The 23,396-nt window shown below is 40.5% G+C and overlaps 1 long non-coding RNA gene across 1 annotated transcript; it reads left to right on the plus strand.

Annotated features, from left to right (window-relative positions):
- The first annotated feature begins 2,230 nt into the window (after positions 1-2,230).
- LOC101689207 lies at positions 2,231-20,461 on the plus strand. Its single transcript, XR_201010.2, has 4 exons — positions 2,231-2,368; positions 12,064-12,246; positions 15,616-15,685; positions 20,166-20,461. It is a non-coding gene; the product is annotated as an uncharacterized LOC101689207 (long non-coding RNA).
- Positions 20,462-23,396: the final 2,935 nt, after the last annotated feature.

Below are 23,396 nucleotides of genomic sequence, written 5' to 3' on the forward strand. Positions count from 1 at the left end.
TTAAAATACAGAGTCTTTAAGTGTTTGGCATCAGAACCCACTCCAGTTGAGGTAGTAAATCAAAAAAAATCATCTGACTTTTTGTGAAGGAGAATGGACTATTGCCACAGTCCAGACTTGAAGGATGTAAGAGTGGTGGTCCCCATTTCTTTATCCCTACTTAATTCATTCATATGGCCTGTGCATAGACCATATGGATCCTGATGGATGACAGTGGAGTAACACAAAATAACACAAATTAACCAGCATTAGCCCCAGTTACAGCTACTCTTCCAGACCTGATATCTTTACTAGAGCATATTAATATGGCCCTAGGTATATCATATGTGGCTTTGATTTGGTGAATATGTTCTATTCAACATCCATCAGGAAAGGAGATGAGAAGGGCTTTACATTCACGTAATATGAACAATTAAACATTAGCAATCTTGCTGCAGGGCTATGTTAACTCTACTGCTGCCCTTGTCACAATATAATCTGAAGGGACTTGAACCTTCTGAACACTGCAGCACATCACATTAATACACTCTATTGATGACATCAGTGTAATCAGACCTGATAAGTAAAAAGTAGCAAGCAACTCTCCAAGCCTCAATAAGAAACATGCCTCCCCTCCCCCTCCGACCTGAGAAAGGGGACAAACCATACAAGGATATGGGAGCCTGTTAAACCCATAAAATTCTTTGGGGTCCACGCACCTGAGGTATGCCAGAGGATCTCCTTCAAAATAAAGAACAAGTTATTGTATCTCTCATCATCAATAGAAAACTCAGTGTGTGAGAAGTTCTCCTCCTGTTTTGGAAGGAGCAGATTCTATATTTGACAATACTGATCAGTCTGTTTATTAAGTGATAAGGAGACCATATTTATTGCAATGCGATGACAGAGGCTAAGTAGCCAGATCATTGCCTTTAGAAAGGAAGTAGGACTGCAACCTATCTCTACAGGTTAAAAACAGATTTTGAGAGGCACCTGGGTGGCTCAGTCATTGATCATCCAACTCTTTGTTTCAGCTCAGGGCATGATCTCAGGGTTGTGAGATCAAGCCCCATGTCCAGCTCCAGGATCACTGGGGAGTCTCCCCAAGATTCTCTTTCTCTCCCTCTGCCTCTCCCTTGTTTATATCCACTGTCTCTCTCTAAAAATAAATAAATATGGCTTAAAAAAAAAAACTCACAGATTTTGAAATTACCTTATCCATATTCAGAACTTAGCTCTACGACTCATTATCAGTATAGTCTTGAGCAAGTTACGTTGCCTATCTATTCTTCAAGTTCCTCACCAACAAACTTGAGAGTGATAATAGTACTCATTTCACAGAACTGTTGTAAGGACTATCACGACTCAATGTGTCTGACACAGACAAAGTTAGCTAGGGCCTCTAATATAATGGACTGGATATTCTGAGAAATGGGAGAGAAGGAGAAGTCCAGAAAAGCATTTGGAACATTTATGTTCATGAGCTTCTTTTAGTGAATGGGATGAAGAAAGTTAAGGATTACTGCTACAAAAGAAAAAGTGAAGCGTCATCCTTAGGTATAATACACAGAGAAGCAAGGTCACAGTTTGAGATGCCGAGAGATGGGGAACAAGACTCACAGAGGAAATGTGAAGGCGACTGGAAGACATGGGATGAGCAACAACACAAAGGACAGACAAAAAGGACGAATTAGATTTTAAAGTTAGAAGGAGAAAGCTAGGAAATACAGCTCAGGTTGTGGAGAGTATCCGCCAGTGAAGAATAACCATCAGGGCCTCTACAGAAGAGACAAAACAATTGACAGAAAAAAGAGAGTATTTGGACACTTTCCATGTTGGGAGAGTTATAATGTAGAAGAGCAGGTGGGGCATTCTGTTCTTTGAGCTACAACTATCAGCACTTTGATAAAATCACCCAAATTAGAGAAGGTGATTAACAAAGAAAAGAGGTAATCAGAGTTATTGAGGAAATAATTGCAAAAATAGTAAGTAAAATCACATCCATATGATCAAGTAATCAGCTGGAACCAAATAAAATTAGAGATAGTAAAGCCCCAAGCACACCTACTCAATAAATATAGTCCTCGTCATGTCATTTGCTTAATGATTGGTATGGATTCCATCAAGGACAGTATGTCCAAGGTTGACAGAATAGCTTGGAATGTGCTTAGAAAACCTATTGTTGGTTCATGTAACCTAGGGAACTGCATCAAGTTCTGAGCCTATCATGATAAAATGACAGTTTGGGCCTCGTACCACTGTCTAAGTAGGCCCTAGAGAAAGATTGTTGCGTTGACGTCTCAGCTCCAACATTGTGTGTATGACCTTGGACCTTGCTTAACTTCTCCAAGCTTCAGTTCCTTCATCTATAAAAATTGGAATAATAAAGGTACCTAATTTATAAAAATTAGATGAGTAAGTACATGTAACGTGCTTATACCAATGCAGGTACAAACTAAACAGCATCCAAATGTCTGCTAATCTTTGCAGGTGGCGCCATTTTCCTTTTAAACACACTGATTAGATCTATTCTATTAACTCTTTGTTTTGACATAATACATATAAAGATGAAAGATTTAAATTATTTCAAAATGTTCTTTTCTTAGTAACTATCTTACCTATTTACAAAAATTAGTAAAAATGAGAGAAGAGCCAAAGTACTAAGTACTAAGCCATCATAACATTCTCCAGCAGTGGCCAGGTATGGTTGTCACTCCTAAGTCACCAAATAAAAAGCATTTCAACACACACAATCATATTTGCCATATTCCACATGTCAATTGTTAAGACCTATAGGTCTCTTCACATAAAAGTCTTAGATCTGTGCTGCTCCTACAAAGGCTAACACATATTAACTGTGTCTCAGAATTTAATTTTTAATTTGGATAAAATGCTTTCTGGAAAAGAGAGTCTTGAAAAGCTGTGCTTTTGAATTTTCCAGAAAGTTCTGAACAATGAACTATGGTGTTCTACCAGAGGACAAATCCTCTCGTATAATAGAAACTTCCGGAGGCATTTTTTCAAAAAAACAAAGAATGTGCAAGCTGAATATTTTCCCTAAAGTGGCAGAGCTAGAGGTCCCTAGAACAGCTGTTCACTGGGGAAAACCCTTCTCCCCAGACTGGAACTCACCTTAAGGACAAAGTCCTGTGCTACTGCAGCTAAGTAGAGGGGTGGCTAAAGATAGGGTATTTCAGTAAAATAATTTTCCTATCAGCAAATATCCTCTAAACCCCAATGGCCATGAGGCAGAGGTCTTACATTACCCCTGAACAAGTTAGAAGCCCCTGTTCCAATGATAGAAAATATTCAAGCAAATTTTCCATGGTCATTTACAACATCAAAAAGTAAAAAATTGAAATATTGCTTTGTCTGGTCTAAATCAGCCTCAATTTTTCTTTCCCTAACATGGAAATTATCATCTCAGAATATTTCTCTGTTAGTTGCACAATCATTAAATAATTAGACAGGATCTAGTTTTAGAGGAAAAACTCATCTAAACAGATATTCTTTAAGGATTCAAAAACAACCTAGATGAAGGCCAATAACAAACTCAATGAAGGTGAGACAGGAGCCAGAATACTGACTGGTTGAAAAGAAAGTATTTGAAATAGGCTTATGATTGTTGGGGAGACTTTGCTGTTTCCTCAGAGCAAGACTACTTGTCAGGAAGTACATGATAGGGCAACTGACCGGCCTATTAGGGCAAGTCAGTAGTCATTTCATTACATCCTCTTCAAATGCAATATGCCTCAAGAGTCAGGGACATCCCAGGATAAGAGTTACTATGTGTGTCTGCTCACCAATCCTCCACAGCACCTCCACTGTCTCCTATCCTAATTCTACCACTTTCCTGATCCCCCTAATCCCATTTGGCCTCCCTACATTGGATCTGATTCTCCATTAAGCCCCTTGGACTGATGCCCCAGTTACAGACCTTCAGCCAACTTCCAGGATGCCACTTCCTGCTTCTGGGCTCCAGCTTCCCACAACAGCATACCCGGCCAGTACCCTCTCAGGTCTAGCCTAACATGAGCCTAACCTTCTGGCTAGGAAAGTGAGAGGGGAGTTTCAAACAAATGCTGGAATTACAGCAGGCCGGATATAGTGCCTGAGCAATAGACCCACCTTCAGCCAGATTTCAGGCAAATTATCATTATCCTTCAGGGCCTTAGGAGATGTTGGTCTTTAAACTGCTGTTCACAAGTGATAGGTAGGGTTAGTCTTTGTGCAGAGGATACTAAGCAATTTGATGAGGGTCAGGGACAAGACTTCAGTCGTTTTGGAGAAAGAGCTACCTAGAAAAACAGTGAGCCTCAGCCCTGGATTGGAGGGAAGTAAGAAGCAAGATGATTATAACAACTAACTAGAGCACTGGGATTGAGGCTTTAATGAGAATTGAGGCACATGGCTCCAGGGTCATTTGGAGCTAGAATAAGTCAGCGACCATGGTCCATGATTACATTAAAGAAAGAGCAATCCAGTAACAGTGGAGGTGAAAATAGAGACAGGATGAGATGTTTCCACGTCTGGCTGTGCCAAGATGCTTTCCCTCCAGCCCCATCCTGTTTCCTCCCACTCCTGATTCTGATGGTAACATCTAAAGCATAGAAAGATTTACTGAGTGCTGCCATCAAACTCCCACCCAAGCGTAGGCTGCCAGCAGGCAGATAGACTTAGCACTTATACAGTTCCCATGAAAAGAGAAGCTTTAGTCTGTTTTATTGTTTGCTTGTGTCAGACAGATAGAAATCTCAGATAACACTGATATGAGTAATGAAGTAATTTATAAACTGTTTGCCAGCAAATTGATCTTCCTGTAATCTGCCACGTTACATACATAAGCATCCTCTAAGTAATCAGCACACAGATAGTAAATGTCAAGGGGAAAATCTCCTCATCTTATATTCTCTTTTTTTCTGGGTTTTAAATTCTCTGTGACAGTGAGTAACACTTCCAGTTTGCCTGGGGCCTTCAGGTTGGAGCACTGAAAGCCCCACATCCTGGGGAACCTTCAGTCCCATGCAAACTGGGATGCTTGGTTACTCTAGTGGGAATTCAAAACCCTGGACTGGAGTCTTGCTGTACCACAGATTAAATATGTAGTTTGGGGCATATCAGTTGACATATCCTATCCTCAAATATAAGGTAAGGCAATATTAAAACCCACACAAATCAATCCCTCAATCTTTTTATTATATCTGAGGTTCTCAACCAAGGATAGGCATCAACACCAATACAAACCCCAAGTAGTGTCAAGATTTCCCCTCTCCCTTCTGCTCTTTGTTAAGAACCACAGACAGAAGGTTGCAAAATGGATTCCAGATACAGATGAGTAGCTTCAAACATTTCAGTATGTATCAGGAAATGTATTCACTTTTAGTATGAATTTCATATGTATTCAAATAATAAGTATTGACTTAAAAATATATTTGCTTTCTTAGAGCAAGTCATTCCTCCTACCCCAGACACCTCTACTCTACCCATCATACTAAAGGGGGTAAGTGGTAAAAAGGCAGAGAAACACTTAATAAAGTCATAGCCAGGAACTCAGGCTCACTAGAAGACTGATATTTAATCATAAAATTATAAAATCCTTCCCTTCTCCCATGTCTTATATGATAGTTAATTTTCTGTGTATGAGCTTGACCAGGCTAGGTGTCTAGATAGCTGGCAAAACATTACTTCTGGGTATGTCTATGAGAGTGTCTCTGGAAGAAATTAGAATTTAAGTCAGTAGACTGAACAACAGTTGCTCTCACCAGTGAGGTGGGAATCATTCAATCGGTTCAGGTCTTGAATAGAAAAAGGTGAAGGAAGGGCAAACTCCTTCTTTCTGCATGGGCTGAGACATCCATCTTCTACTGCCCTGGGACCTTGGCGCTTTCAGTTCTCAGGCTTTCAGATTCCAAACAGGACTTACACCATTGCACCTCCCTACCCGATTATCCCTGCCAAGTCCCTATTTCTAAATAAGACCACATTCACAGGTACCAGGAGTTAGGACTTGACTTAAGTTTTAGAGGAACACAACACAACCCATAATAGATACTATCAGACAAAAGATCTAGCCACAGACTAAGAATTGGTATAGTCAACAAAAGTTGACACAAAGTCTCCCCTCTCTCTTCTTTCGCTCCCCTCTCTCACTAAGTGCTGGCACTACTAGCAGAGCTCTGTTTATTTTGAAAATACGTGTTCAAAAAAAAGAATAAATGGTAGCTGTTGAGAGTGACAAAGTTGCAGGAACATACAGTTCTGAAGGTAGCTCTAAAAACTAGCTTAACAGCTGAAATGTTTTTCAGTTTCTACAATTTCTGTGATAGTGCTAAAGCAAACTCTTTCTTATCATCTTATTTACATTGTCATTTTAAAGTACCGTTCTAAAACATTTTTTTCTACCCAAAAGGCTGATTTTAAAAAATATAGAGGGGGACTATTCTATACTATTCTCCATCTGGACATGGCTCACATATAAAGACTACAGAAAATAAAAATCATGTCTGATAAAAATCAAAATAATTAAGGCTGTTGAAGAAAAAAACATCTCATGGGGGGAAAATGTATGTTATAGTGACAGAGTAATTTAAGGGGAAAAAAACTATTGATGAGTACTTTCTGTCTTGTATCTTTTTCTCTTTTCTGTCTTTTGTTCTCCCCCCCCCTTTGGTGTATTGAACTATTGAAGATTGTTTATAGAAAGGAGAAAAGTCCCAACTGCCTGTGTTTATATAAAATTATTTTTGTCTAATATCAAAACTGTGTAAATGTGACTTAATAAAATAAAATAATAAGAGACCGTATATTTGATTACTAAAATGTTTATCTCTACTACAAATAATAACCAATAAAATGTGTTGCATAAATATTTATACATTATTGAAATCATTCAAAAACTAATATTACTGTGTGTCTTCAAGGTAAATAGTTAAATAGTTTAATTCAAATAGTTTAAGTGTCCTTGATATTTTATGATCTGTTACCTCTAAAAAATCATCTTCTTACTGTGTTGTTCTCTCTACTCCAGCCACAATAGCTCCTTGTTTTTTCATCACTATCACAGACATACTTCTGCCTCAAAACATTTGCTTTTTCAGTTTCTGCTGCCTGGAATGCTCTGCCCCAGACATCCACATGGTGAGCTCTTTCACTAACATTTGGTTTTTACTCAAAAGTGGCCTCAGTCAAGCGGAGAGAGTCAATTATCATATGGTTTCACTTATTTGTGGAGCGTAACAAATAACATGGAGGACAAGGGGAGATGGAGAGGAGAAGGTAGTTGAGGGAAATTGGAAGGGGAGATGAACCATGAGAGACTATGGACTCTGAAAAACAACCTGAGGGTCTTGAAGGGATGGAGTGGGGAGGTTGGGGGAGCCAGGTGGTGGGTATTATAGAGGGCAGGTATTACATGGAGCACTGGGTGTGGTGCAAAAACAATGAATACTGTTAAGCTAAAAAGAAATTAGAAAAAAAATAAAATGGCCTCAATGAGGCCTTTGCTGGCCTACCTAAAATTCCATTACCCCACATTATATCTCTCATCCTCTTCTTCTTGTGCTTTTGTTTTTAGTTAAAAATAATGGCTAAAATTTTATTTCCAGATCATATTTTTCATATATACAGTAGCCAAGAATGACTCCCTAAAAGTTACACACACACACACACACACACACACACATACACGATATTTATTTGTTTATTTATATTATTATACTATACACAAGTGGGGAAAAAAGATGAACTACTTTGTGGGAAACTTATTTACAATGAGCTTCCCTCACATATCATTAAATTCCTAAAGATATGAAATTATAATGGGTTATCTTTTCACTTAGGCTACTAGGCAACTCACTGCCAAAGATATTGTTCAATTATAATAATTGTGTTCATTATAAGGTCCTGAATTTCTTTTTTTTTTTTTAAGATTTTATATATTTATTTGACAGAGATCACAAGTAGGAAGAGAGGCAGGCAGAAAGAGAAGGGGAAACAGGCTCCCGGCGGAGCAGAGAGCCCGATGCAGGGCTCAATCCCAGGACCCTGGGATCATGACCTGAGCTGAAGGCAGAGGCTTAACCCACTGAGCCACCAAGGCACCCCAAGGTCCTGAATTTCTTATTAATTTTTTTCTAATCTTGACATTCTGTTCAGTCTGTCTCCTTATGCTATTCTTGCCTTTTAATCCTACATCATTATAGTATTTTATGTGTTTCCTTAAGTTGTTTCAAATCACTGTGGACTAGGATATGCATAAGTAAATAATGAATGAAACACTAAGACCTGATACAGAGAAATGAGTTAATTCTTAGCCAGGTCTTGTTCTTTCCAAATAGCATGAGAAAAAGATAGTCCTTCATAGATATTCTGACTTTTTCTCTCCAACAACTCTCCGGTTCCACAGAGCAGATATAATAGAGAGGACCTAGTCTTCACCATGAAAAATAAGAAGGCAGTATGAGTTAGGGGCTTCTATTTCGCTTCTTCTTCTTTTTTTTTTTCCTGTTGAATGGTTAAAGAGGAACCCATCAGGACTAGAATACATACAATCTAGAACCTTCCAAACACTTGAAAAATATTTGTTTGATGAATAAGTTCATGAACAATTGAATTAATTAGCTGCTGAATGAATATTGACTTCCTTAATGAATATATTACCCCTTTTGGAGTAAAGTCCTTCGTTCTTTCTCTGCCCTTGCCAGAGTTTACCACAGGTAAATTTTGATAAAGTTATCAAAACTCAAAAATATTTTTATACATACATATATACATTATATTACATATATACAAACAATATACCTATCAACTGAATTACTGTTTACACACACATGCGCACATGTGTGTGGTGAAGCCAGGTTTGCTGCCAAGGCTGTTGGAGCCAAGGACAATCTTCAGTGACATTAATCCATGGAAGGACTGGAAAAATCATGAGGAGGAGGCTCAGGAATCTGGGGGACTCTATGAGGTTGCTCTCTGTTAAAGGGTCAAGCCCTTGCATGCTTGTTCCTAAGAGCTGAGAACAAAGTACCCCCAAACAACAGAGCCCACTGAGGCTGGTCCCCTCTTGTCTGTCTCCTGGCAGGGGCACCAAGCACTCACGGTCTACATGCTGACCACTGTCACAGCCTCCTAAGGCCCACCAAAGCCCTGGACCAGTGCCGTACTGGTCCAGGAAGGTAAATTCAGGTAGCAGCCACTCCCTCCAAAGTTAGGAATCCATGAGAGCAGTCTCTGACTGCTTCTTGGCACCATTCCCACAGTTTAAAATCCTGAGCCTGATCCAATTGGTAAAATGTGCAGGAGCACACAGCTTCTAAGAACTCCTCAGTGGTACAGGTCTGTGAATCACCAGGTTTACACACTTCACAGCACTCACACACCAAAGTGTGAGTGCTGTGAAGTGTGTAAACCTGGTGATTCACAGACCTGTACCACTGGGGATAAAAATACATGTTTATAAAAAATAAAAATTATATACTAAGAACTCCTCAGCTCTTCGGGAGGGACAGGTCCACCTAGAAGATCAAAGGTATCAAGGCCAATGACACAAAGAGCAGCTGAGCCAGTGGAAGGATGCTGTGAGCCCAGCAGTCCTGAGCCAAGACCCCATTGACCAGCCTGCCTCTCAGATAAACCCAGGCATCCCTGCTAGCTGGTGTCACTTCAGCTTCCAAGGGTAAAAGGGACTTCAGCAGTCAGTGGCACAAATCAGTGATATAAAATTCCTGCCAGATGGTCATCTAGTCTCTACTGACTTGCTGTGAAGAAGTGTGGTCTTCCTATCAAGGGAGTCAATATATAGGTTCTTGCATATGCTAAGTCAGCCTCTAGGCCTCCTATATTTCCTCCCACTGGTTCTGGTTTGTCCCCATTAGGGCCACACTCTTCTTTCCTCAGACAGCCCTGTGAAGATGTAAAGACAGAAGCCAAGACCCCCGAAGTCACGACAGGGTTGTTCAGTGCATAATTAAGCAGATGCTCATGTTCACACAGGTGACTCCTCCATTTGGAAATCTTGTTACCAGAGACCTGATTTCTTCACTGTCCTGGAGCCTGGAATTCTTTGGGAAAAAGAAGTTTTTATCCTCAAAAATAATAAAAAAATGAAAACATAAATAAGGAAAAGGGAATAAGAAGTATCATGTGGGGTAGTAGAATGTTAGCTAGGCCAGGGAAGACCTCACTGGGGCCACTTTCCTATAAAAACTTAAGGTTAGTGAAGGGGCTCACCATGCAGATATCTGGGGGAAGAGCGTTCCAAGCAGCAGAAACAGGAAATACAAATATCCTGAGGTGAAAATAGGTCTATGGTAGTAGAGTGATAACAAGAAATCTGGTATGGCTAGAGTAGAGTGGACAATGGTAAGTAGAAGAAAATTATTTTTTAGAGGTGACAGGGTTTGATCATAAACTGTCAGGAATACCATCTTTTACTCTGAGATGGAAACCATGAAGAATTCTGAGAAGAGGAGGGGAAGGAGCTGATTTCTATGAGGTTACTTGGGCTACACGTTGTGACTGCTAAATGACAAGGGCAGAGACTGTTAGGAAACTGGTTAGGAAGCTGTTCTAGTAATCCAGCCTCTGTGAGTGATGATGACGGTGTGGACCAAGGTGGAGGCAGTGAAGGTGGAGAAGAGGGGTCAGATTCCAGATACAGCTTGAAGAGTTGACAGGATAGACCAGATATGAGAGAGGAGAGAAAGAGATGAGTCAACCATGACACCAAGATCTTGGACTGAGCAGCTAAAAGGTAGAAGAAGACATTGACCCGATGAGGAAGTTTTAGAAGCAACAAGTATGCAGGGAAATTCCAGGAGCCCTACTTTGGACTTGGTAAATGTCAGGCAACTATTAGGCATCCAAGTGAAGAGGCTAGGTAGGAAGCTGGTAATAGAGATCCCCAGTTTCAGGGGGGAAAAAAATCTCACTTAGAGATATAAACTGGGTGTCATGAAGGGTATAGACAGAATTTAAAGCCACTGGTCTGGATGAAATTGCCCCCAGGAGGAGAGAGTAGATTGAAAAGAAAAGAGGGCTCAGCTCTGAGTCACCTCCAACATTTAAAGATTGAAGAGATAAAAGGGGACAGCAAAGAGACTAAGAAGGAGAAAGAGTAAAGCAGAAAAAGCTGGTGCAGGCAGCGTCGTGGCGGGGGCATGAGAAGTTTCAAGGAGAGAGTGGTAACTTGCCCAACAGTGCTGATCCATCACACCAGATAGAGATGAAGGGATGGAATGACCGTGGGGCCTGGCCAGGGGTTACTGATGATCATGATATAAGCAGTCCTTTACTTGTGTTAGAACTTTGTTTTCAACTTCATCTGTTGTCTTTCAAAGGCACTGAAATAACGATCTGTTTTGAGCTTCCCACAGTGATGTCAGATAGCTGTATTATGACCCCATAATGACAAGTGGACTCAAGATCCCACGGTTTTGAAAAGGCTAAACCACACTTGTAACTCCATGAGTCACGAGGGCTTTTCCACTACCCCCCCCATCCCCCAGCACACTGTGGTCGTTAAATAAGAGAGGGCATTCCCCAAGTTGTCCTCCGTCCTTCAAAAGCTCCCCCATTTATCTCATAAGCATACATTTATCTAAGACTCTCCACATTACTAATGTGGCTTACAACACCCCTGGGATAACACATTCCATTAATTGGCTGTCCACTTTGCACAGCAATATGTCCTTTTTACCTCTGCCTGCCGCTTCCCCGCTGCGAGGGTTCTCTGCAGCGAGGACCGCCTGGATTGTTTCACAAGACCATGTGGGAATTCTATGGTCTTACTCGTACTTTAATTTTCATTTCTGTTAACCATTTCCTTCTTTTTTTTTTTTTAAAGATTTTATTTATTAATTTGACAGAGAGAAATCACAAGTAGATGGAGAGGCAGGCAGAGAGAGAGAGAGAGGGAAGCAGGCTCTCCTGAGCAGAGAGCCCGATGCGGGACTCGATCCCAGGACCCTGAGATCATGACCTGAGCTGAAGGCAGCGGCTTAACCCACTGAGCCACCCAGGCGTCCTAACCATTTCCTTCTGCAGACAACTTTTAACCGGACTTTCTTTTGTCTGTCTCTTAAGGTTGAGATGCTGTGGTGGAGGGAAATTTTTTAAAAAAGGTGTTTCTGAGATTCCAAAAATGCTGGCTTCTTCCTGTGGACGCCGCATGCAGACAATTACAGTGCTCTCTTCTGGTGGAGATGCATCATTATTCTCTACATGTTTCAGATGATAATCTCTGTGCCGCTCTTCTCATGATGCAAGGTATTTTGGGGCTCCTATGACATAAATCCAAGCAAGAAATTTTTAGAGCGATCATCTTGATTATTTTGCTTTAAATACATTAGAGAATTGAGGCAGTATATGGACCCTCTAAAGAAAACAGTTTGCAAGTAAAAGATAATCTTACTTTTAATTTAAATTTTACTTCCCCCTGTCCTCCATCAATTTCCACCCTTGGAAGTGTTCATCGAAACCTGTTCAATAAGGGGCCCCTGGGTGGCTCAGTCAGTTAAGCATCTGCCTTTAGCTAAGGTCATGATCCTCAGGTCCCAGGATCAAGTCCCGCATCAGGCTCACTGCTCAGCAGAGAGTCTGCTTCTCCCTCACCCTCTGCCTGCCTATCTCCCAGCTGAGTGCTTTCGCTCTCTCCAGCAAATTAATTAATTAGTTAATTAATTAATTAAAACAACAACAACAACAAAACCCTTTCAACTGAAAAGGTGAGAAACTAATCCAAACTTGCTAAAGAAAAAAAAGAGAGAGGAAAAAAAGATAATTTCTTGGCTCCTTTGATGAAAAACCCAGGGCACACAGGATTTCGCTCTGGGCTCGCTGTGTTTAGGAAATCAAATAAAGTCACTGAGCCCTGCCAAGTCACTTGGCTCTGCTCTCCTCCACAGACTTCATGGTCACACTCCTCAGAAAAGAGAGGCTCTTTGGGCCTACACCATCTAGTATGCCTGCAGCTTTGGCTGAAAGACCCAACCAGGTCACCTGAACCACTCTGGCCACAGGAGCCGCGTATGTGATATTCGTAGGCCTAGAGGCATCCCACGTGATGACAATAGGTACAGGACATCTCCTCAAAGGACGGCAAACGACAACAGGAGCAGCGTTCCGCTACTAAGAAAGACAGAGAGATACAGAAGGGGGAATGTAGACGTCAACATCATTTGGGCACCAACTCTAAAGAGCCCTTTCTATTGTGAGTGGGGTATTTTGTAGAGGACAGCCTGTTTAGAAACTGATGGGAAAGGGTAAGAGGAGTTAGCATTATTGGATATCTTATTTAATTTTTCACAATCTCTGTCTTAGCTGATGCTGGTCTTGTTCTTCAGTGGAGAAAAGCGAGGTGTAGAGATGGTTAGTCGCTTGCCAACAACCTTGTAAGTGTTTAGAGAGAAGTCTGGCCCTGGAACCAGAGCTTTGAGCTCTGAGGTCCTTATTATCCCTCACCGTGAGGCCCCACAGTCCTGTCACTGAAGGAAGGTAACTGGATGACAGTAACATTGGATCTGTCCACACTGAATGCCGGTGACGCAGCCAAGGTAGAAAGCTGCTTGTGAGGACGCCTGGGTGGCTCAGTTGGTTAAGCGACTGCCTTCAGCTCAGGTCATGATCCTGCAGTCCCGGGATCGAGTTCTGCATTGGGCTCCCTGCTCCACAGGGAGTCTGCTTCTCCTTCTGACCCTCCCACTTCTCATGCTCTCTCTCTCTCTCTCTCATTCTCTCTCTTTCAAATAAATAAAATCTTTAAAAAAAAAAAAAGCTGCTTGTGAGAAGGGGCCAGCTGTGCTGTCCTCGACGTCCGTCACACTCTAGACCATGCCTGCACACAGGAGCCTGGTCCCAAAATTTCAAATTTTAAAAAATTCCCTTACACTGAATTGAATGGAAGCCCCTTTTATAATCCAGGGAATTCACAGAAATGGTATGAGGTTGGGATACTTCATATCACATAATTTCCCTTTCAGATTAAAAAAAAAAAAAGGATTTCTGTCCATATCAACTCATGTTAGACTCAAGTACGTGAAGGATACAAAGTAGAGTGACAATTTGAAATTGGAAGTACAATGATGTTGTCTTCTGCCCTCAGCCAGCTTCCTGAAAGCCTTTGTAAGAAGAGCAAATGCAGGGGCATGTGGATGGCTCATTCAGTGTGAAACGTCCAACTCTTGGTTTCAGCTCAGGTCATGATCTCAAGACTCTGGGTAGAGCCTCCATGGGAGTCAGCTTGAGAATCTCTCTCTCTCTGCCCCTACCCTGCTTGAGCTCTCTCTCTAAAATAAATAAAGTTATTTTAAAAAATAGTGAATGCAGATGTGCATGTAATACAAAATGTTCTATTCGAAAATGCAGACCTTTCTTGCTTTGCATCTCAGCTTAGGTTCTCTGAAAATATGCAGCTTCCTTCAGGAGTTTGAACTCCCTCTTAGCATTAAATAATTTCCATGGGAACTGGGGCTACAGAGAACATCTTAGAGCTCATTAAGTATCATGCCACTTAAACAAGATTTTAATTTCTCTTGTTCTCCCTTTTGTTAGATAATCAATAACTACCAACACATACTTCTTAATGATGTGACTCCTAGACGAGCCTGGAAAATGATGACTGATTAACTCACAAAGGTTCCTCCTTATAGAGAATGCAATGTCTATGCTTTAAAAGAGATGCTTGGTGGCTCAGATAAAGCAGAGAAGGAATCCAAATGTTTCCAAAGTAGCTCAGCCTTTTAGCCACAAAGGAAAATCCTGTGCCGAGATTCCAGAATTTTTCTTTGTCTTGGTAATTTTCCAGCATGTGTTTTTACTCTTCCAAATGCCACATCGGAGTCACAGATGGCAGCATGATTTGAGCAGGTTTGAGCTTCTCTGTTCTTTAATCCAAATCCTAAATTAGACAGAAGTTGATATTAACCTCTCAGCCTCCCACACCCCTGTCTTTCCCGGTTGTTTTCATCTCATTGAGTTTTCAATTGTTTGACCCCATCAGTATTTTTTACCAGCACAATTAAAGGACCAAAGAGTCTCAGTAATGTCAATACCACTTCCCAGCAGCTCAAGCATTTCCTTTCTCGTTTCAATTTGTATTCTCACATCTAAACTAATTGAGGGTATCAGAAGAATGTTGGGGGCGTGACTTTGTCCAGTTTTTAAGGTAGAGGTAATCTTGATAGGAGGTTTGAACTTGGGGTCCAAAAGTGAAGTATTACATTTTAGACTGTCACTATATAGCACAAAATACTTCCACTTTTCACTTTTTTTTTTTTAAGATTTTATTTATTTATTTGACAGAGAGAGATCACAAGTAGGCAGAGAGGCAGGCAGAGAGAGAGAGGAGGAAGGAGGCTCCCCGCTGAGCAGAGAGTCCGATGCGGGGCTCCATCCCAGGACCCCGAGATCATGACCCGAGCCGAAGGCAGCGGCTTAACCCACTGAGCCACCCAGGCACCCCGATCCACTTTTCACTTTTTATCCAGAGGCTTTTTATGGTTTAGTTGTGACCTTAAATCTTAAAACTACAAATTGCATATGCTTTTCATGTACGAAGATTTAAGACACGAATGCCCCAACAAGTTACCCAAAGATATGAAGATCATACATGATTTTGAACCGTTATCTTCTTTTTAGAATTCAGTTACATATCACTGAATGTCTCCTGTGTGAAAGACATTGGCCTGGGAGGACTTTGAGAGACGCGGTAAGTGTCAAGGGACCTGCCCTCAAGTTCACGCTTGTAACACTCTGCTTAACAGGTTAACCCAAATATATTATAGTACACCTTACTTTGCTTCAAAAAAGATTTCTGTTTACAGATGTCATTATTCTGCTTGGGTTTTGCTACCGATTTCTGTACATTTGGGTGCTGTAACTTGCAGTTCTGGCCTTGACTTAATGAATTCATTTATTCAATAAATGTGTAAGCACCAACTATTCTCTGAACATTGTACATGGCACTGAGGAGAGAAAGTTATCTCCCTATTCATGGGGTACATCCAGTCTAGCAGACCAGGCTACACAAATGGAACTAAGTATAATGCAGTATGCAATGGACCACAGAGGCCACCAAGTGGGTTCTGGGCACACTAAATACAGAACTCCTATGCTTATATTTTTAAGTTCCTCTCTGTCTAGTTTCCAAATTTCAAACCTCTTCCTTGTGAACCCACCTTCCTCTAACCCACCTCTCCCAGTGCTCTGAAGACACACACCAACGGAGCACAAAATCAGGTAGACTTTAAATCTGGCTCCATCCTTGATCATCTGAGTGTCTTTGTGAAAATTGTTTTAACCTCTCTGAGTCTGAATTTCTCCCTCTATAACATAGAGATGTTCATACGTGTGCATATATTTGACGTCGGGGTGAAGGGGGTAACTTATGGAAGGTGCCTAGCAGAGTAGTTCCATGTAATAAATATGAATTCTCTGATGGCCACAGTTGCAGTGACCCTGTTGGTCATATCTCATGTCAGGGCCTGTTAACCAGCCTGATTTCTAATGCCCACAGCCCAGTTATTGAGTCACGATGAGCCAGCTGTCTCAGTTCATCTCCACAACCACCCATGGAGTAGATATTGTTGACCAATTACTCTTACCTCTTGGTTCCCACCAAGGCTAGAGCAATGTTCTTCCATGTGTTCCTACTACTACCTATGCGTGGTCTACCCACCCAGTCATTTCCTGGCTGGCCGTTGCGTATTTGCAGTCAGACAGATCCACACTGCCTTCTCTGACTGTGCCTTACTATGCATTATCCCTTATTTGGGGCCTTTGACTACACAAGTGTTATGAGTTTCCAGGCACTGGGCCACAAGGGGGACCATATTGCTGGGAACAATAGTCTTCCTTCTTCACTTCCTTTTCCTATTCCCTTTTCAACCCCACCCCCACTACCACCTCTGGCCCTGGCCAGATACTTCCCGACTGTTACAACCAGCCTTGTAGTCAAATTGTGCCAAAGTGCTGCTTATTCCAATAAGCACATAGAAGCCCTTTAATGTTTTCTTATCTGCTATTTGCAGTTTATACTTATCTAAAAAGAAGAAAACTTGCCATTTAACTATACTAGAAGGTAGAATCTGTTAAATGTCTTTAAGAAAAGTACAGGATGCTTCAGGATCCTCAAGATACCCACGCCTGGCTCCTCACCGTGTCTTCCACTAACCACTTAAGGAGTTTAAGCAAGGAGGCCTTGATAGCCCCAATAATCTAAGGGTTATCTTCCTGTTTTTGCTTCCTGAGGCAATAATTCTATTTCCATTTCCATTCTCTTTGAGAAAAAGAGCTCTGTGAACGTGCAGTCTCTACCATGATCCCCCGCATGAAGGAAAGCAAGGACTGGCTAGAAACTCCCTGGATTCTTCCATCTGTGGCAAGCTTTGTGATAAAGTTTACACCCGAAGCCAAATGTCTAGTTTCATAATGATAGCTCTTAACAGATGGGCGGAGGGGTAGCAAACTTAGCAACCAATCGCTACCATTATAATTTCAAGATGTAGAGACTTTTCTGACCAACAACCACACATTTTTCCATTTGGTTCATGGTTTCTCAGAGGCGATGCACTTGGAGGGGTCAGCACTTGAAAGGTTGTGCAGACTAAATGCTCTTCATGGTGGCTTGATGGAATATCTGTTGTTTATAGTAATGAATTACATTGCCTAACAATCTGAAATTGAAGAACTTAATATCTCCTGGGTTTCAAGGTGTGTTGTTAGCCACTTCTGACTATTTCTTCCACCAGCTTCTTCCTGTCATCTGAAAAATCTGAGGAAAGTTTATTTGGTCCACAATCTGTCTTTGGCAGGTCTCTTGGTCAAGGTTGTTAACTTTTGTCAGTAATTGTACATATCCATTTTAATTCCTTTTAAAATATTTTTAATGTATCTAACAACATAGAATCACCTACTTTTAATTTATTATCATAGTACTCATTATGATCTCCTTTAGTCCAATAATAAATTACTATAACATTCAGTAATTATGGTCACTATAACATGTATATGAAAGCTTAGATATCTCCAAAGCAGATCAAACTCATTTTCTCAAAACTGAATTTAAATTGTGTTTTTCAACCAGTGTTTCTTAATTCCATTATTTCCCCTCCTCTATTTTATTACTCAAGCTAGAAATGTAGAAAGCTTTCTCACTCTTTACCCCTCCACCTCATGCCCCTACCTCAACATTAGTCATCAGGATCTAGTGATTCAGTCTCTCAAAACTCTCTTTATTTTTGACTTCTCACCATCTTCCTTTGTAAGCTAGGCCAACCAACTATAATCACAAGGCCTACTCATTGGCCCTTTAAATCTTTCTTGTCCCTTTATTTTCCAAACTGCAACCAAAGTTAATTTTAGAAAAATCTCGAATCTTTTATTTCACTCCCCTACTTAAAATCCTTCAGTGACTTTCCATATCTCATATTATCTGTGTTTAATAATCTAGTAGGCCTCAAGCAACCTGACCCCTCTTTGTTCTCTGTGTCTGACCTTTCCCGGCCTTGCGTGCATGTCTTGGGCACATTTGGCTGTTCCACGCTCTTTTTCACCTCAGGATATTTTCAAATATTGTTCACTTCCTGGAACATTCTTCAACCTTCCTATGTCCCCTTAACCAAGGTAACTCATTTATCCTGTAGATAACAGCTAAAATGTTCACTCAAGGAATAATTACTTCCTTCATCCATCATATCCCACAAACACACTCCCAACTAAGCTTCAGATTGTTTCCAAAATGCCCTGACTTCTTCCTTCATAGATCAGTCAATTCACAACAGTAATCACTTGTTTACAATTGTGTTCCCTGCAAAGTGATAGCAGGTAGGGACTTAATCCACAAATCCAGATGTGCAAGCAATAAAGCATTGCTTTATTTTCTTTAAATTAACTTAAACCCAATACTGCTTAATCACCTTAATTCCAAATCCCACCAATCTGGAGAGATTTTAATCCTAATAATTATTATAGCATTTTGTCCTCATGTCCTTAGTGTCTTATAAAAATTCAGCTGAGTTCTCCTATTCTGTCCCAAGTCTTTGCAGAGGCCTGTCCTGTTACTGATTACTGTGGAAAAGCTTAGTTTCCCTTCAGATATTGTCACACATGGCCCCTGATTGCCTTGTGCCTCTCTTGAGTTCCAGGACTCTTTATGGGGAATGGGAATTCTGTGGTCAAGGCTTGAGTCTCTGGGTATAACTTTGAGTCCTGCCATTGCCCAAGGATGCTGTCAAGGAAAAGGGGTAGAACCATTCTACTCAGAGACCCAGCAGCCTTGCTCTCACCCTTCCCAGTCAGTTTCACTGAAAGTGTTCCTCTCTCCCCATTTCTCCCCTCTTATAAGCACAGTCTTTCCGAAAGAGGGTTGCTTTCAAGGAATTTCTATTCCTTGCTCTGTAAAAGAAAGCTTGAAGCAAGAAACATAAATCATCTGATTTGAAGAGAATAATGAAGAAGGAAAGAACACACAAAATAATGTCTACAGTCATTTCGTTAGGGCAACTCTTCCTGTCCCTCCAGGATGTTCAACATACATATTTATTAAAAGAATGAATAGATTTGAATTATCACATTATCCTATCATATGTTTTGTATATGTCTGAGTGTGGCGACAGACATGTTTACATGTACAGAGGGAGAGAGAGAGAAATGGAAGCCAATTTTCATGGACAACAAGGAGGTAGCCTTTCTGTTCCCTGTACTACCCATCATAGTACCACATCAAGCTCCAGCTTTAGGCACTTGCAGACATCACCACAGGTAAAATAAGAGGAAAATGAAGAGGTATCATAGGAGAGTTCTCCATAATACATGCAACCCAGGGTGTGTTTTTCATAGGCTAATAACAGTCTGCCTTCCCCTACAAAGTGGATAAGGAGTGAGAAGGATTGTAAGGTAGCATGGGCTGTAGGAGATCTTTTCTGCGTGTGAAGCAGAACTGAGTGTTTGGGGTATAATCAGAGTTTAAATCAAACAGGCTCTAATAAATCATGTACCATGGTACTTCAATAATCTTCCCCTCAAGTGGACAACATATTTCCACTTCCCTCTGCCATAACCGAGATAAGTTTGGAAAGGAGATTTATTACCCTTCTTTATAAAGGCCAGACATGGGTGGGGGTGGGGGTGAGGGAGAGATTGGAGTGGATTCTGACATAGTTCTTCAACAGGATTTCTTATTTTTCCAGAAGACATCCAGCAACTAGACTATGCCAGCAGAAATTTCTTTCAACTCTCTGGCTACAGATTGCCTAATACATGGCTGATGCTTAAGAATGTCAAATAAAGAACAATTCTTTCCTGGGAATTGAGCTCTCCTTCAGCAATGAACATTAGGATTTTGCAAAATGTGTCTGTTTCTCCAGCACTGAAGCCAATCTGGACTTTGGCAAGGCACTTATCCTACAGGACTGTTTCTTTTAAGAACAAGCCCCAAGGTCCCAGAAGCACATTTGCTCAAATGTAAGTGGGCTGCAATTCAAGTAATTTGCTCCCTAACTGCCTTGTGACAATCTTGTTTCTGTTCCTGTGCTGTTTCTCCAGCTCCCCTCCAGCTTCGGCCCCAAAGACGGATGCACCATTTCATCTGCTTTTTCAGAAATTTAGTCTCCTTTTCACATCCCATTTCTTGGCTCACATACTACGTCCAAAGCCCACTATTTCAGTGGACTGATAACCTTGTATAGAGTCCCCCATCTTGCACCAGATTCATATTTGGACCTCAAAGATATACATGGTCATTTAGAGTCCCACTTGATGAGCCCCAGCCCCAATCCTACATCACCCTGTCTCCGAATCCCATGCTCATCTTCAGGTTCCATGGTATAGCAGTTAGCACATTTGTTTTAAATGCAGAAGATCCTAGGTTCAATTCCCAGGGGAATCACAAAATTGCCCTTGTTTCCATTCAAAGGAAATATGGTGAACCCTACTCATAATCCCAATCTTTATCAAAGAATTCTAATATTGGACTTCTGGTTTTAAAACAATCCCAGAATTGCAAGGTATAGGGCTAGCCTACACACACACACACACACACACACACACACACACCCTGGCCATCATTCATATCTAGTTTATTTCAATCACTGGGAAAGCCAACTTAAGAATGTCAAATAAAGATCAATCCTTTCCTGGGAATTGATATTAAGCTATCTTTAAGTAGACACTTTCATTTAATATGTAAGCTAGTGCAGAATTATTATTATTATTATTATTATTATTATTATTATTTTGTGGCACACACACTCTAAAGACAAGTCAGGAAAAATGCTATTATCCTTTTATTCTGAGAATACAGGACACATTTTTCTACAGGATGATTTAGGTGTTAAGGAAGACATAGGCACCCAGAGACATTAGGTTTAGTGATGTAAAGCATCCTCTGCACCAAAAAGAAGCTTTTTCTCAACACGGTTACAATAAGGAAATGCCCTAACTCACACTTATCAGGGGAATAACACATTGCATGAGTCCTATGATGTATGGGGATAAAATCAAGTCACAGAGCATTACCAGAGAGAAAAATAACATCAGAGTAGTATCCAACCACAAAATGGAGCCAAGAATGCTACGATAGTTAGCGTGAGCTAATGGGAATATTAAGTCCAACAATTATTGCTTATGTACCTAAACATCCTTCTTCTTCCCAACCCAGACCATCTGACCCATCCTTATCTTCAGCCCTATGATATCATCAGAAGCCAATCCTAGCCTTCCCATGGATTTTAAGAAATTCTATGCTAATATTTGGATGTGACACTCACTCAAGCCCTGATTTGCCTCCTAGGACACACATTCACAGCTGCATCTGGGTAGTTTTCTTCTGCTCACTCAAATTGTACAAAAGCATGGCTTTTGAAACCAAATGGGTGTAAGTTCTAATCCTATTTCCACTAAGGAAGTTTTAATATCTGGCCCCTTGCCTATAAAATAAAGATAAAATCTTTGTTCCCAGAGTTTTACAAGCATTCACTGAGATAATAAATATAAAATTGTCTGGCAAAGAATCAAGTACATGGTAGATGCTTAACTTGTTGCGTTTTAAAATTCCCAGACTACCATTCTTGAGTTTTCCATTAGTTTTAGTCTGATATCTTATTTGCTAAAATGTTTAATATCTCATCTCAAAACTTACAGCACTCGAATTAAGCATTTATCCTTCTAGAGCTTCACTGTCCAAATAAACGTACACTAGTCACATGTAGCATTCAAGTATAAATTTTAATTACTAATTTTAAAAAAAATTAAATATTCAATTCCTCAGTTTCACTAACCACATTTCGAGAACACAATGGCCACATATAAATAGTGGCTACTCCATTGGACAATCGAAATAGTATCGCCATTGGGGCAAAAAGTTCTATTGGGCAGTACCTGCCCAGATAATACCTAAGGACCTTGCTAATGTATTCCATTGATGAGCTCTGAAGTATTTTGCAACATTTTCCTCAACATGTCAACAAATGACAGATGCCCCGGAGGCCCTCTGCTTCTACAACACAAGTTTAAAACTTGAAAACTGTTCACACTTACTGTGGTCATATGAATAATAAGATTTTCAGTTTTGAGCCTTCTATTCTTAGTTTAGGATACCGGTTTAGAATACAAGGAATTAACCTCAGACTTAACTGACCTTTAGAAATAAAGATCACATTAAATATCCTTGGAAGGTTTTATAATATTTCTCCTCAAAAATGTAAGAGTTAAATTAAATATTCCCAAAGATGGGTCTCAGAAGTGTACCAATGTTTAGTATTTCATGTTTAATTTAATAGTATCATATTGACTCATGAGAAATCTCCAGTTCTAAACTCTTTAAATTATATGATTCTTTGATGATTGAAAGTGAAATGGACCAGACATGGCCCTCACAGAAGGTTTCCCAACTTTTACTGCTCATGTCTTTCCATTGCTACCTTCCGAAAAGCTCTGGATTACCCTCTGGAAAAAAAACCTCTCCCTTTTATTTCTCTGGAAGTTACTAGCTTAGAGTGAAAAACTACCTCATTTAATGGAGAAAATCATGTAGCATAAAACATGGTATCTGCCATTATTCACTATTCACTCATTCAATCAGCAAACATTACTGAGTATCTGGTGTGTGTCAGACTATTGGCTAACTGCTGGAGATACAGTGACGAACAAAATAGGTATGTCTCTTCTTTCATGGGTTTTTTTTTTTTTTAAGATTTTATTTATTTATTTGACAGACAGAGATCACAAGCAGGCAGAGAGAAAGAAGGAAGAAGGCTCCCTGCTGAGCTGAGAGCCCGATGCAGGGCTCGATCCCAAGACCCTGAGATCATGACCTGAGCCGAAGGCAGCGGTTTAACCCATTGAGCCACCCAGGAACCCCTCATGGGGTTTACTGACGAATGTTCTAATTCAGCCTGACCAAGATTAAATGTTGGAAGAGT

This window comes from Mustela putorius, unplaced genomic scaffold, assembly GCF_011764305.1.
Source record: "Mustela putorius furo isolate JIRA1106 unplaced genomic scaffold, ASM1176430v1.1 tig00003853_pilon_pilon_pilon, whole genome shotgun sequence".
Taxonomy (NCBI): Eukaryota; Metazoa; Chordata; class Mammalia; order Carnivora; family Mustelidae; genus Mustela; species Mustela putorius.